Consider the following 14,300-nt stretch of genomic DNA (forward strand, 5'->3'; position numbering starts at 1 on the left):
TCTCAGGTGATCCGTGTTTATTAGAAACAAACGTCCATCCAGTTCAAGATACAAATAACGAGTGAATAAATTTACAATTCTACTCCCTCCCCTCCAACGTTCCATTACTTAAAACACAACAACATTGTTAATCGCGAGGCAGCCACGAAACATGACACGTAGTGCCATGTTCGTGTCCACCTCGCGGTACACAATGAAGGCGCACGAGATAAGAACAAGCGTGCACCCGACACACTTTCCACCTTAACAAAAGAAAAAAAACACATATTAATTCATAAAATAGTCCCTGAATCTCATAGGAAGGCGGTGGATCCTAGCACTCTTGGAAGGAACATTTGTAGCACTAGCAGAAGAAGTGTCCTGACACACAAAGTTATCATGTTCTCTGATATCCAAAATACACATTGCTGCCAGAATCCTCCCGTGTGCTTTTCTCACCTTTAAACAGATACATTCTGTTTGAATTCCAGACGCTGCCACCATCCACTTTGACAGCATTTCTGAAAACCTCCACAACTCTTTTAGGCGATGACCAAATAGGATAACCTATGGAAACTCCCTCTTTTTTTATGCGTACCACGTCTCCAAAACACAACTGCATGTTAATTTACAGACCCCTGTCTTCTTCTCATATCTTGTTTCATTCTTTCCTTATATTCCTCAAATCTGTGGCGGACCTTCTCGTAGTCTACATTAGTGAATTGACTGCTCTCACCTAAATTCTTCTTCAACCATCAAAGAGCCAACCTGGTACTGGGTTTGCGTCCTCTCAAAAGTTCAAATGGACTGACTAAAGTAACAGAATTAGGTGAGGTTCTGTACGCCAACAACATGGACAGCAAAGCATTATGCCAGTTCAAACCTCCTTTCCCTGAAAGTTGGATGGCTTCTTTTATAACACGATTGAATCTCTCAGCCTGACCATTGGCCTCAGGATGGAATATAGCAATTTTCCTAATACCACATTTCTCAAAAAAACACTAAATTTCTTTGCTAATAAATTGAGGTCCGTTGTCAGTAACAACCTATTGAGGGTTACCTTGCCTGCAAAAGACATCGTCTAAAAATCCAATAACATTCTGTGAAGTGATATCCTTTCTGATCTTGTCAGGAAGAGCACGGATGGGGACTGCGTACCACACGATCGGGGGCTCGACCCTCGATTGTTGAAGAGAAAGGAGCCCGCATCTGTAGGGTTAACGAATTCCTCACGCCCTCTCCTCTGCAGGATGACGTGGAAAGCGTCGAGGCAGACGGCCAATCAGGGACAAGGGAGGCGTGCAAAAAGGACTCCCCACGAGAAGACGGCGCGAACCCGGAAGCCATCGAGTACGGAGGACCCGAGGACGCCAAGGAGGAAAAGCGGGAAAAAAACAGGACGCCGGGCCACCCTGTGGAGCTGGACGAGGAATCCCCGAGGACCGACCACATCTCCAAATCTCCAACGCTGACGAAGAACCAGAGATGTGGAGTGAGGACTGGTGGATGCCCCCCGGGAAACGCGAGTTTGCCGCTGTAACTCCGGAGACTTACGGCTGTGGCGGTGAGTACAACAGTAACCGGGGGTATTAAGCGGGAGAAAAGGGGAGGGGGGTGAACATTGGGTTGAAAGTGAGACAGACCCAGGCGGGGTGTTGTGAGCTGTAACAAAACGGTCCCGGCCTATGCCTATCATTTCATTTGACTTTGTTTGCTTTGTTGCCTCACGAGCTTTAAGGGCTGCTTCTTATTTCCCTTGTATATGCATTGAGTTTTCCTAAATATTGATGCGGCACAGACCCTCGACCCCCAAGCCTACCACAATTCTTAGATTTAAAGGAAACGCTCATATTTTTCACTCAGTTTCTTCTTTCGTCGACCCATTCTATCTCTGCACTCCCCTCCCTCACGCGCCCCACCGTCCTCTCCACTGTACAGCACTCTGAGCACTCAGAGCAGTGAAAGGTGTCAGGAGGTGCTCTATCGAACAGCAAACTTACCGCCACTTGTTTCTTGTTTTCCTTTGAGTATCCTGGGGAATCACCAGTGGACCTGGAAGAATCCAATATCTGAAGACGAAGGCCCTCTACTCATGACAAACCAACCATATCCACATCTGGAAGGACTGTATCACAGACTTAAAACCCCAGCCGCAAATCAAACGTTTTTTCTTTGTTTCGTTTTTTTTCCAATCACCAAGGTGTCTATACTGTGAACTGCAATAAACACCTTATCACAATTGCACACCCAATACGGCCTCCTAGCTTTCATTTCCAACCGTCCCTTCGACAGATCTTAACTTCAGGCCACTTTGAATAGTAATCAATTAAGACGATGCCAAAAGCCTCATGTTTAGGTAAAACACTAAATGGCCTGATTATGTCCAAACCTAGTTTCCGCCATGGAGCAGCAGGAAAATCTACAGGGTGAGGTTTGTCACTCGCCGCACACTTTGCACAGGTCTGCACAAAATGTTCTACACACAAGTCGGTGCCTGGCCATCAAAATGACTCCCTGATGCGTCTTATTGTGCATGAAATCCCTAAATGACCTTCGTGGGCTATTGCTGCAATAATGTTCCTTAATGAATGGGGAGGGACAAACTTGTCACTTCTCATGACAACATTATTTTCAATAGCCAACTCATCATTTACTTTGAAGTAACTTATGATGTCACCTGATCATTTTTTTTCCCCAGGCCAACCTTGTAATACATAACCTTTGACTTTATTTAGCTCTAAATCTCTCCCCATTTCGTGTAACCATACATCCTCTCGTAAACTTGCTTGTCCCCCACATACCAAATTGACATCAAATGGTGTTAAAGCCACTTCACAATCTTCTTCATCAATTTCCTCTAGGTCAACAACAGGAGGAGGAAACCTAGACATGCAATCAGCGTGTACAATTGCCTTACCCTGCACATATTCTATTTGATATTGAAAGTATTGCAATCTAGATGCCAATCTTGCCTGACTTGCGGACATAGTGCGTTTCATGCCTGGTGCCATCATGTACACAAGTGGTTTGTGATCCATTTTGATAGTGAACTTGGTGCCCCACACAAATATTCTGAAATGTTCAGCACCCCAAACGCAAGCTAGGACTCCCTGTTACTGAATAATGCTTCTCTGCATCTCTTAATGCTCTAGATGCATAAGATACAATCCATTCTTTCCCATTGTCCTTTTGGATTAGTACTCCACCCAAACCGGTATTGCTAACATCGACCATTGCAATACACTTTTTCCCACTCACAAACGGTTTTGGGCAAGGAGCATTGACTACATATTAATTCAAATTGCCAAATGCTATTGACATTTCATTAGTCCAAGAACATTTTGCATTCTTCTTAAGGAGGCACCTGAATGGGTCTACCTTGGAAGCATAGTTAGGGATACATTTAGCGTAAAATTCAACAAGTCTAAGGAACGCCACAAGTTGTTCCTTGGAAGTGGGAATGGGAGCATTGGTGATATTTTCTACATGGCTGCGTTTGGGTTTGATGCCCGTACCGCTGATGGTGTGTCCTAAATATTCTACTTCTGTTGCCTTAAATTTGCACTTATCAAGGCGAAGGGTAAGAGCCTTATAAGGTAACTAAGCAAACACCTTTTTCAAATTTTCATCATGTTCTTCAGTATTCTTACCATACATGAGTATATCATCTTGAAAGGCAATAGCACCTGTTAGTCCCTAAAGAGTGTCTTTCATCAGCCTTTGAAAGACTGAAGCAGCACTAGCAAGACCGAATGGCATGCGACAATATCTGAAAAGACCTTCCAGTGTTATAAAAGCAGTCAAATTCTTGGATTTCTCATCTAGGACTACTTGGTGGTACTCACTAGCCAAATCAATGCAGGACAATATCTGTGCACCAGCTAATGTGGATACCATCTTGTGCAAATTAAGTAAAGGATGGGCATCCACCTATATGGCATTATTTAAACTGCGTAAGTCTGCACATAGTTCACCAGAAGATTTAACCGAAATTACTACCGGAGAAACCCACGGTGAGGATTCATTAGGCTCTATAATGTTTTTGTCAAATAAATCCTTAAGCATGTCTTTGAGTTTGCTCCTATAGGAGAGAGGAATATTTCTCACCCTGTGGCGGACAGGTACAACATTGTCGTGAAGTTTCATACAATGTTTAAAATCCTGGTATTCACCTAATTTTCCACAAAAAAAGCTTGGAAATTGTACTTTTAATTCATCAATGAGATTGGCACTATTACTGTCAATGGCCTTGAAAGGTTCAACCACATACACAGGAGGATTTAGCTCTAGGATCAAGTCTAATTCCCATCTGCTCCTGGTGTGGCCACCCCAGAAGTGATTGCCCTGACCTTGCAACATATACTTTCCCAAAAGTGTGACATCCCAAAAATACCAAATTGGCCCTGAAGTACCTGACTAAATCAATTTTGTGCCCAGTGTAACCTCCTTGTGTGACATCAGGAGCAATTAACATCTTATTAGGCCATTTGTCATTGACAATGTCTAAAGCAATAATGGTATACCATGCGTATGAATCAACAAGAAATTTCAATTTAACACCATCAACAGAAATCATACAAGAAGGCAATTTACTAACACCTTCATTACCGCAAAAATTGATAACAGTGTTAATATCATTGTCGTTACTGTCATATATACTATCATAATCATCCATACTTTGTATCATGTTTACCCTTTTTGAAATTGACCTGCATTCTTTGCTGAAATGTCGTTTCTTGCCACATTTTGAGCAAATTTTTTTAAGGGCTGGACAACTTTTAGAATTAGCTAAATGCCCGTTACTTCCACATCAGTAACACAGTAAGGGACTCTTTTTGCTTTCAGTTTTCATACCTTTAAATTTCCCATCAGATCTTGGAAAATTCTCTACCTTTTGTGAAAAAAACCATCTTAGGTTTGTCAACCTCTTTGAAAACATTAAATACATCATTTTTATCATTACCTCTTATTTCTTTAAAACATTTCTCAGAATTCTCTATGGATTTGGCTATATCAATGGCAGCATTTCAAGACATCTCAAATGTGGTTTACAACTTTTCTTGTACTTGTTTGTTATTCGTTCTCATTAAAATTTGACCCCTGAGTACCTATTTGTAAGAAATGTGCTCGAAATAACACGTGACTGCAAGTGACCTAAGTGCTGAAACAAAATCTTCAATAGAATCATCAGGTTGATGTTTTCTTAAATAAAAAATGAATCTTTCCACGACAATATTTTTCTTTTTCCCATACCTTGGATTAAGTTGCAGGGAAGCGTACTCGTTTACATTAATGTTGCCAGGGTTAAAAAAAGCAGGCAAGTTTTGGAATTCCTTTAAGCCAATCCCGCCTAAACAATGTTTCAACAAAGCTAGCTTCCTTTCAGGTTCACACTCCTCCCCCTCAAGTACTTCAACCAGTTGCGGCTCCTCGAGGGAGTGCTGTGGGGTGGTGAGGCAGGGCAGGGGAGGGGCAAGGTGGGGGGTAGTAAACTCCGGGATACGGCCAAAAGGAGTTAAGCAAATAAATAAATAAAACAAATTACATTGCGCGAGCTGCATCTCCAAATGGCAATGCAGCTCGCGCAATGTAATTCGTTTTATTCATTTATTTATTTACTTAACTCCGCTCGGCCGTATGCCAGAGTTTTTTACCCCCCACCCTGTCCCTCTCCTGCAGCTTTTCCTCGAGGAGCCGCCACTGACTTCAACATATGCTAGAAATACTGGTTCCCATATTTCCCAGTCCATTGGTGGTTCACTAGATGTTGCCAAAAAGGAAGGCGTGGTACAATTCCTGACATAGCAGTTGTGAAAGTAAAATGAGAAGCAATAAAGAAAAAACAAAGAGAGAAAAAAAAAAAAAGAAATAAAGGTAGTCACTGTAGTCCTTTAATGATGTGAGCGCAGTGTGTGCATATCGGATGTATGACGTTACAACGCATACTTTTACAACGCATGCACTTACAATGCAATTTTTACAACGCAACATCCACTACAACGCATTCCATTACATCGCATGACACTACAACGCATTTTTAAAAACTACCTTTACAACGCATTCCATTACATCGCATACTACCTTTACAACGCATACCATTACAACGCATAATATTACATTGCATTTAAGGTAAGTGTTTTTCCACCATCTCAGGACCTTTGTCTGAATCTTGTGTGGTTCAAGAGAATTTGCAGGACATGGGGGACGCAATGTCTTTTCCTTGGTCGCTGGCCATCCTTTATGCCCAAGACACACAATTGATGGACGGAATGCAGAACAAATCAAAACATTCACCCCCAGTCAAGAGATCTGGGTTAAATCCATCATTCTTTTGCTCACCATGCCACCCCAGTTTAGACCTGGCTATATGCAAATCAGTCTTGACCCTGTGCCTCATGGGAACAGTCCAGCCTAAACTGCTAAGCCAGGTCCTTCCTGGATCGAAAACAAGCATCCTAGGACCGGTTTTGGGGTTTCACCCCTCTTCAGCCAGGATAGCTTGATTCCAGTGGCACAGTGAGCCCAGTACTCACGTCTGAGCATACCTGGCGCACTTAGGGCGAGAAAACAAAAGACACACAATTGATGGACGGAATGCAGAACAAATCAAAACATTTACCCCCAGTCAAGAGATCTGGGTTAAATCCATCATTCTTTTGCTCACAATGCCACCCCAGTTTAGACCTGGCTATATGCGAATCAGCCTTGACCCTGTGCCTCATGGGAACAGTCCAGCCCAAACTACTAAGCCAGGTCCTTCCTGGACCGGAAACAAGCATCCTAGGACCGGTTTTAGGGTTTCACCCCTCTTCAGGTGGTATCTGGGTTTAGGTGCTGTGTACCTTCCCCGCTTACCTGTCTTGCTGCTCAGCCTGTGTGGATGGATAGTGGAATGTTGGTGTGTGTGATGTAATGATGGAATGTGGAGGTTGCCTGGTGGATGGATGTCAGAGAAAAACTCTCTATTTCCTCATTATGTGGGCTGCTGTGAGGGAAGAGAAAGTTAATCTGTGCCGATCTAAAAATGAATTCTGCTCTCACTGCCAACATCTGGGTGTGTGTGCCTTCCTGTCTATTCAGATAAGACTTCACCGTAACATTGTCTGGCCTTATCAGCACTGGCAATCCACAAATTTGCTGCAAAAAAAATAGTAACTCCTTTTTCATGGCTTCCAATTCTTTCCAGTTCGAAGAGTGTTCTATCGTTTGGTAGGGCCATCTGCCCTGTAATTCTTAATTGTCCAGATTTGCCTCCCAACCATAACCACTCGCATCTGTTGTGATTACTTTGTCTTTGGAAGAGACAGAGATGCCCCTGCTCCCACATGAAGATTCGGCAATGTATTTATACAAAGGTTTATTTGTCTCCCACATATACATGTTATCACAGCACCATCCTGTAAATCCTCTGCCGTGGGCAAAAGCCTAAAAACAAATTGCCTTTATGTGCAGAAACCATCTACTAGTAAGGTTTATCTCCTAGCACAAAATTCCAAATGTCCAATGCCTCAATATAAGTTTAAATGTTATCAATGCATTCTTTTCACACAATCTGAGCAGTCAAAAACAAAGAGGTGGTGAAATACCATAGAAAGAGACCCATTCTATGTTTTAGAACAGGAGAAAACAGAGAAATATCTCAAAAAGAACAACTATTACACTACGGAAATTTAAGCCCTTACACAAATTGATGGAGGAAGAAAAATACCATTGATGTAAATTGAACCTGACGGAGTACGGTATTTAGGCAAAATATGGAGTTGAAAATGTAGACCTACACAAATATAGAGTTGTAAATATCGTGACACAGAAATATCGACAGCAAGAATATCGTGGTCAACAATATCGAATTTAAGGTAAGAAATATTATTTTACAAAATATAGAAGTCATTAATATCGTTTGCAAAAATATAGTTGTTTAAAAAATTGATTATTTAATTAGCGTTATGTTTGTTAGTATATATTTCAAATGTATGTATTTTTTTGTGTAAGTGTTGATGATGTTTTTTAATATATGTGTTAAATTTCTAGTAGTTATCAATTTTATTTTAATAAAATGTTGCGTTTTTTAGTTCCATATTGGGTTGTGGGTTTATACGGCAATAGGGTTGGAAGTAATTTAATTATAATAAATAAATGATTATTTTTTTGTTTATTAATATTTAATTAATTGAGATTTTATAGTGTTAATTCTGTTTTTATTTTTTATGTAAATTTTATGTGTCAGTTGTGGGGTTTATAAGGGTAAACGATGAGAAGTAATTGATTTTTAAATAATAATTATTTGGTTGTTAAAAAATATTAATTAATTATGGTAATTGTGTAATTTATTTAGGTGCAGGATGTGAGGTTTATAGGGCCCGTACCCACGCTCTAAGGGTGTGGGTACGGGTCGTACCACGCATACCCCTACATCACCCCAACAATGGTGGTACGACCCGTACCCATGCCCTCAGAGCATGAGTACGGGCCGTACCCCTACGTCACCCCAACAATGGTAGTACGGCCCGTACCCACGCCCTCAGAGCGTGGGGACGGGCCGTAACCCTACATCACCACAACAATGGTGGTACGGCCCGTACCCACACCCTCAGTGCGTGGGTACGGGCCGTACCCCTACGTCACCCCAACAATGGTGGTACGGCCCGTACACACGCCCCCAGAGCGTGTGTACGGCCCGTACCACCATAGTTGTGGTGATGTAGGGGTACGGACCGTACCCACGCTCTGAGAGCGTGGGTACGGACCGCATCACGCGTACCCCTAGGTCACCAGTACATTAGCGATACAAGGCGTACACACGCCACGAATGTTGTCATAGGGCCTGGTACAGCATCTAACCAGTATATTGGGGGGGGTGTATGCCCAGGAGAGCAGTGTACTGCACCAAGCGTGCAGGCGGGTGGGTGGGTGTCTGCCTAGGGTTCACATCAGTGGACAGAGACATGTGAGGGGTGGGTGGCTATCACTCCCAGCAGTGGACATAAACATGTGAGGGGTGGGTGCCTATCACTCCAAGCAGTGGACAGAGACATGGGGGTGGGTGCAGAGGACTCCCAGCAGTGGACAGAGACATGGGGGTGGGTGCAGAGGACTCCCAGCAGTGCCCAGACATATGAGGGGGGGTGCATATCACTCCCAGCAGTGCCCAGACATATGAGGGGTGGGTGCAGAGGACTCCCAGCAGTGCCCAGACACATGAAGGGTGGGTGCATATCACTCCCAGCAGTGCCCAGACATATGAGGGGTGGGTGCATATCACTCCCAGCAGTGACCAGACATATGAGGGGTGGGTGCATATCACTCACAGCAGTGTCCAGACATATGAGGGGTGGGTGCATATTACTCCCAGCAGTGCCCAGACATATGAGGGGTGGGTGCCTATCACTCCCAGCAGTGGACAGAGACATGGGGGTGGGTGCCCATCACTCCCAGCAGTGGACAGAGACATGGGGGTGGGTGCAGAGGACTCCCAGCAGTGGACAGAGACATGGGGGTGGGTGCCCATCACTCCCAGCAGTGGACAGAGACATGGGGTGGGTGCAGAGGACTCCCAGCAGTGCCCAGACATATGAGGGGTGGGTGCATATCACTCCCAGCAGTGCCCAGACATATGAGGGGTGGGTGCCTATCACTCCCAGCAGTGCCCAGACATATGAGGGGTGGGTGCATATCACTCCCAGCAGTGCCCAGACATATGAGAGGTGGGTGCCTATCACTCCCAGCAGTGCCCAGACATATGAGGGGTGGGTGCCTATCACTCCCAGCAGTGGACAGAGACATGGGGGTGGGTGCAGAGGACTCCCAGCAGTGGACAGAGACATGGGGGTGGGTGCCCATCACTCCCAGTAGTGGACAGAGACATGGGGGTGGGTGCCCATCACTCCCAGCAGTGGACAGAGACATGGGGGTGGGTGCCTATCACTCCCAGCAGTGGACAGACATATGTGAGGGGTGGGTGCATATCACCCCCAGCAGTGGACAGAGACATGGGGGTGGGTGCAGAGGAATACCAGCAGTGGACAGAGACATGTGAGGGGTGGGTGCCTATCACTCCCAGCAGTGGACAGAGATATGTGAGGGGGGGTACAGAGGAATACCAGCAGTGCCCAGACATATGAGGGGTGGGTTCATATCACTCCCAGCATTGCCCAGACATGTGAGGGGTGGGTGCCTATCACTCCAAGCAGTGAACAGAGACATGGGGGTGGGTGCAGAGGACTCCCAGCAGTGGACAGAGACATAGGGGTGGGTGCAGAGGACTCCCAGCAGTGCCCAGACATATGAGGGGTGGGTGCATATCACTCCCAGCAGTGCCCAGACATATGAGGGGTGGGTGCATATCACTCCCAGCAGTGCCCAGACATATGAGGGGTGGGTGCAGAGGACTCCCAGCAGTGCTCAGACACATGAGGGGTGGGTGCATATCACTCCCAGCAGTGCCCAGACATATGAGGGGTGGGTGCATATCACTCCTAGCAGTGGACAGAGACATGGGGGTGGGTGCAGAGTACTCCCAGCAGTGGACAAAGACATGGGGGTGGGTGCCCATCACTCCTAGCAGTGGACAGAGACATGGGGGTGGGTGCCCATCACTCCCAGCAGTGGACAGAGACATGGGGTGGGTGCAGAGGACTCCCATCAGTGGACAGAGACATGGGGGTGGGTGCATATCACTCCCAGCAGTGCCCAGACATATGAGGGGTGGGTGCCTATCACTCCCAGCAGTGCCCAGACATATGAGGGGTGGGTGCATATCACTCCCAGCAGTGCCCAGACATATGAGAGGTGGGTGCATATCACTCCCAGCAGTGCCCAGACATATGAGGGGTGGGTGCATATCACTCCCAGCAGTGCCCAGACATATGAGAGGTGGGTGCATATCACTCCCAGCAGTGCCCAGACATATTAGGGGTGGGTGCCTATCACTCCCAGCAGTGGACAGAGACATGGGGGTGGGTGCAGAGGACTCCCAGCAGTGGACAGAGACATGGGGTTGGGAGCCCATCACTCCCAGCAGTGGACAGAGACATGGGGGTGGGTGCCCATCACTCCCAGCAGTGGACAGAGACATGGGGGTGGGTGCCTATCACTCCCAGCAGTGGACAGACATATGTGAGGGGTGGGTGCATATCACCCCCAGCAGTGGACAGAGACATGGGGGTGGGTGCAGAGGAATACCAGCAGTGGACAGAGACATGTAAGGGGTGGGTGCCTATCACTCCCAGCAGTGGACAGAGATATGTGAGGGGTGGGGGTACAGAGGAATACCAGCAGTGCCCAGACATATGAGGGGTGGGTTCATATCGCTCCCAGCAGTGCCCAGGCATATGAGGGGTGGGTGCCTATCACTCCCAGCAGTGGACAGACATATGTGAGGGGTGGGTGCATATCACTCCCAGCAGTGCCCAGACATATGAGGGGTGGGTGCATATCACTCCCAGCAGTGCCCAGACATATGAGGGGTGGGTGCCTATCAGTCCCAGCAGTGGACAGAGACATGGGGGTGGGTGCAGAGGAATACCAGCAGTGGACAGAGACATGTGAGGGGTGGGTGCCTATCACTCCCAGCAGTGGACATAAACATGTGAGGGGTGGGTGCCTATCACTCCCAGCAGTGGACAGATATATGAGGGGTGGGTGCAGAGGAATACCAGCAGTGGCAGAGACATGGGGGTGTGTACATCATCCTCAGATGACCACAACTCCATGGGTGTATGAATGCATCCCCAATGTGCGACTATGTTGAGAGTGCCATAACAACACATCACTGACAGCAGTGTCCCACTCCCATGAGGATGTATGTCCTTCCCCCACTGCATGACACACCACATGTGAGTGTGATGACAAATGACACATGCATACCCACCCCTGGCGGATGCAGCACAATACACACACTGAGATCATGCCACAAGACTGTATAGTCATGTTAAAGCCTACTAAACTAAGAGAACCAAAGGGAACACACACTGTCACGCACATTCCAGGACTGATAGGAATGTACAGGTGCTGGGACAGCCACCAAGTTGTTGTCTCCCATGGAAGGAATAGGGTGGAGTTCCCACAGATACAATGCCCACAATTGTGAGTCAGGTGCCCAAATACCCTGCAGAACAAGTAACATATGTGTGCTAGGCTGGGAGTACACACATGCATAGTGCGTAAAAGGGACCATTTCTACATGAAGGCATGGCAACATACTCTATACACAAGTACAGTGACTACCAAGGATGGCACAGATGATGCAGGCGGAGACATTGCTCAGCAGGCATGGCCATAGTTGAAGGGATCCGTCACCCACCAAGGAAATGTAGACACAGGTCAGCACAGCAATTGTGCAACTCCCTGCAGGGAAGATGTCAGGTGCCACAGAGGAAGGAACACTCCTTGGGACAATGTCTCCAAACACAAAGAGCATACACGACCAAAGAATCTTTGCAGAGACCTTGTGATGGCACGCAGATACCAGGGTCCACCCCATGAGCAGCAGACGACAACATTTCCCAGACACCTAACACATTATCTCCACACCAACTCATGGAGCATCAGTACCAACATCAATACCAGAAAAGCAATAGTGTTCAAAGGAAAAACAAAATGCTTTATTCAGCATTAAATTAAAACGTATAAAAGGACACTATTTACAAAGGCCATAGGCCAGTCCAGATGCAAAGTCCTGGGGGGGGGGGACACATGGCCACGCGTCTCCCCTAGCTTGCTTGCACATTAGACACTTCATGTTCATCCACTGGGGGGGCATCATGTGGGGAAGGACCAGGCACCGCAGGGACAGGAGGGGGAAGGGTAGGTGTTGTGGGTGCAGGGACGGACGACTCCACCACAGGGGGTGTGGCAGCGCCAAAGGTGGTGGTTAGCAGGGCGCTGCACACTTCCGCAAGCTCGTCCAGTGTCTCCCCTGCACCTGAAGAAACCACAGGCCCCATGGAGGGGGGCGTCGGAGGGATGGGTTGCAGCGCTACTGGGGGAGGTGGTGGACAGGGGGGGCGACTCAACTCCCCTACCCGTGGAGTGCCTTGCCCGTTTGCGGGCTGGTGAACCAGTGGGGCTGAGGCCCAGCACAGCCAAGTAGGTCTCCTTCTCAGATTGTGGGGCAGGGGAGCCGAGGGGAGTGACATTGGAAGGACTGGGGAGTGAGGAATGCGGACTCCCACTGTGGCTGCATGTCTGCCTGTGTACCCCAGACCCAGTGGGTGTGCCTTCTTCCCCCTGAGTGTGCGTGACAGGAGGTGTGCGCTTGCCCTTCCGTGTTGGTGTGCTGCCTGTGTCTGGTGGGGTGCGTGCCTGGGAATGTCTGGGTGTGCTTGGGACAGGCATGGGAGTGGGAAGTGTGGATGGTGCAGGGGTAGGGGGGTGACGAAGCGCTGCAGGAGACTCAATGCTGCCGTCAGTGACGAGTCCATGGACCTCAGCAACATCCGTTGGTCAGACATCGCTGATGACATGCCCTCCATGTACGACACCATCTGTGTCAGCAGTCTGGTGTGGCCATGGAGGACACTCAGCAGCGATGTCTGGCCAACCTGCAACTGCCGCTGAATGTCCACAGACTCGGCAGTGAGGGCAGCAGGGGAGACAGGGGCAGGTGGTGCAGTGCCTGGCACGAAGGAGACATGTAGTTGCCCTACACGGACAGAAGGGACCGGAGCAACTGGGAGGGCGATGATGGGAATGGAGGGGGCGATGACAGATGTAGTGCTGCTGCCAGCTGTTGGAGCAGCCTCCGCCCCCTCTGGGAGCTCAGCCTTGGACCCGTCAGCGTCGTAGTCGGTGTTGGTACTAGACAGGTCCTCCGCCTGACTCCCCTCGCCCTCCGTGCCACTTGCTGCGCCAGACTCGCCAGCACTGGTGGCACCGGTGCTGGATCCCTCCTCCACGTCCGTGAAGGTGTCTCCCTCGGTGTCCCCCGATGATGCTGTGGGCAAGGTGAAGAGACAGAAAATAATCAGACACCTGTATACATATGACACATGAGTCCAAACAAAATAGGTCACAGTGCATATCATGAAATGCATCATGAGTAACATCTAGAATACTCCGCACATATGTAAGCCCTGCACTCCCCAGTTGGTTGACCCATCATGCCACTTGGAAACAATGAAAATCAGGACACAACAGCAAATAACTCGATATCCAATTAGACAGAGGATATGGTGTCTGGGAATTGTTGAGCACAGCCAGACTATGAATGCATGCCACCTCTTTTTCACTGTGAAAGAAACAGTATTGGTGCACCCAAGGGCAAATAACAGACGCCAATGCTGAAGGTGTCCCCACACTCAGAGACCTGTGAGTAATTTGGA

The sequence above is a fragment of the Triturus cristatus genome, chromosome 5_2 (assembly GCF_964204655.1).
Source record: "Triturus cristatus chromosome 5_2, aTriCri1.1, whole genome shotgun sequence".
Lineage (NCBI taxonomy): Eukaryota > Metazoa > Chordata > Amphibia > Caudata > Salamandridae > Triturus > Triturus cristatus.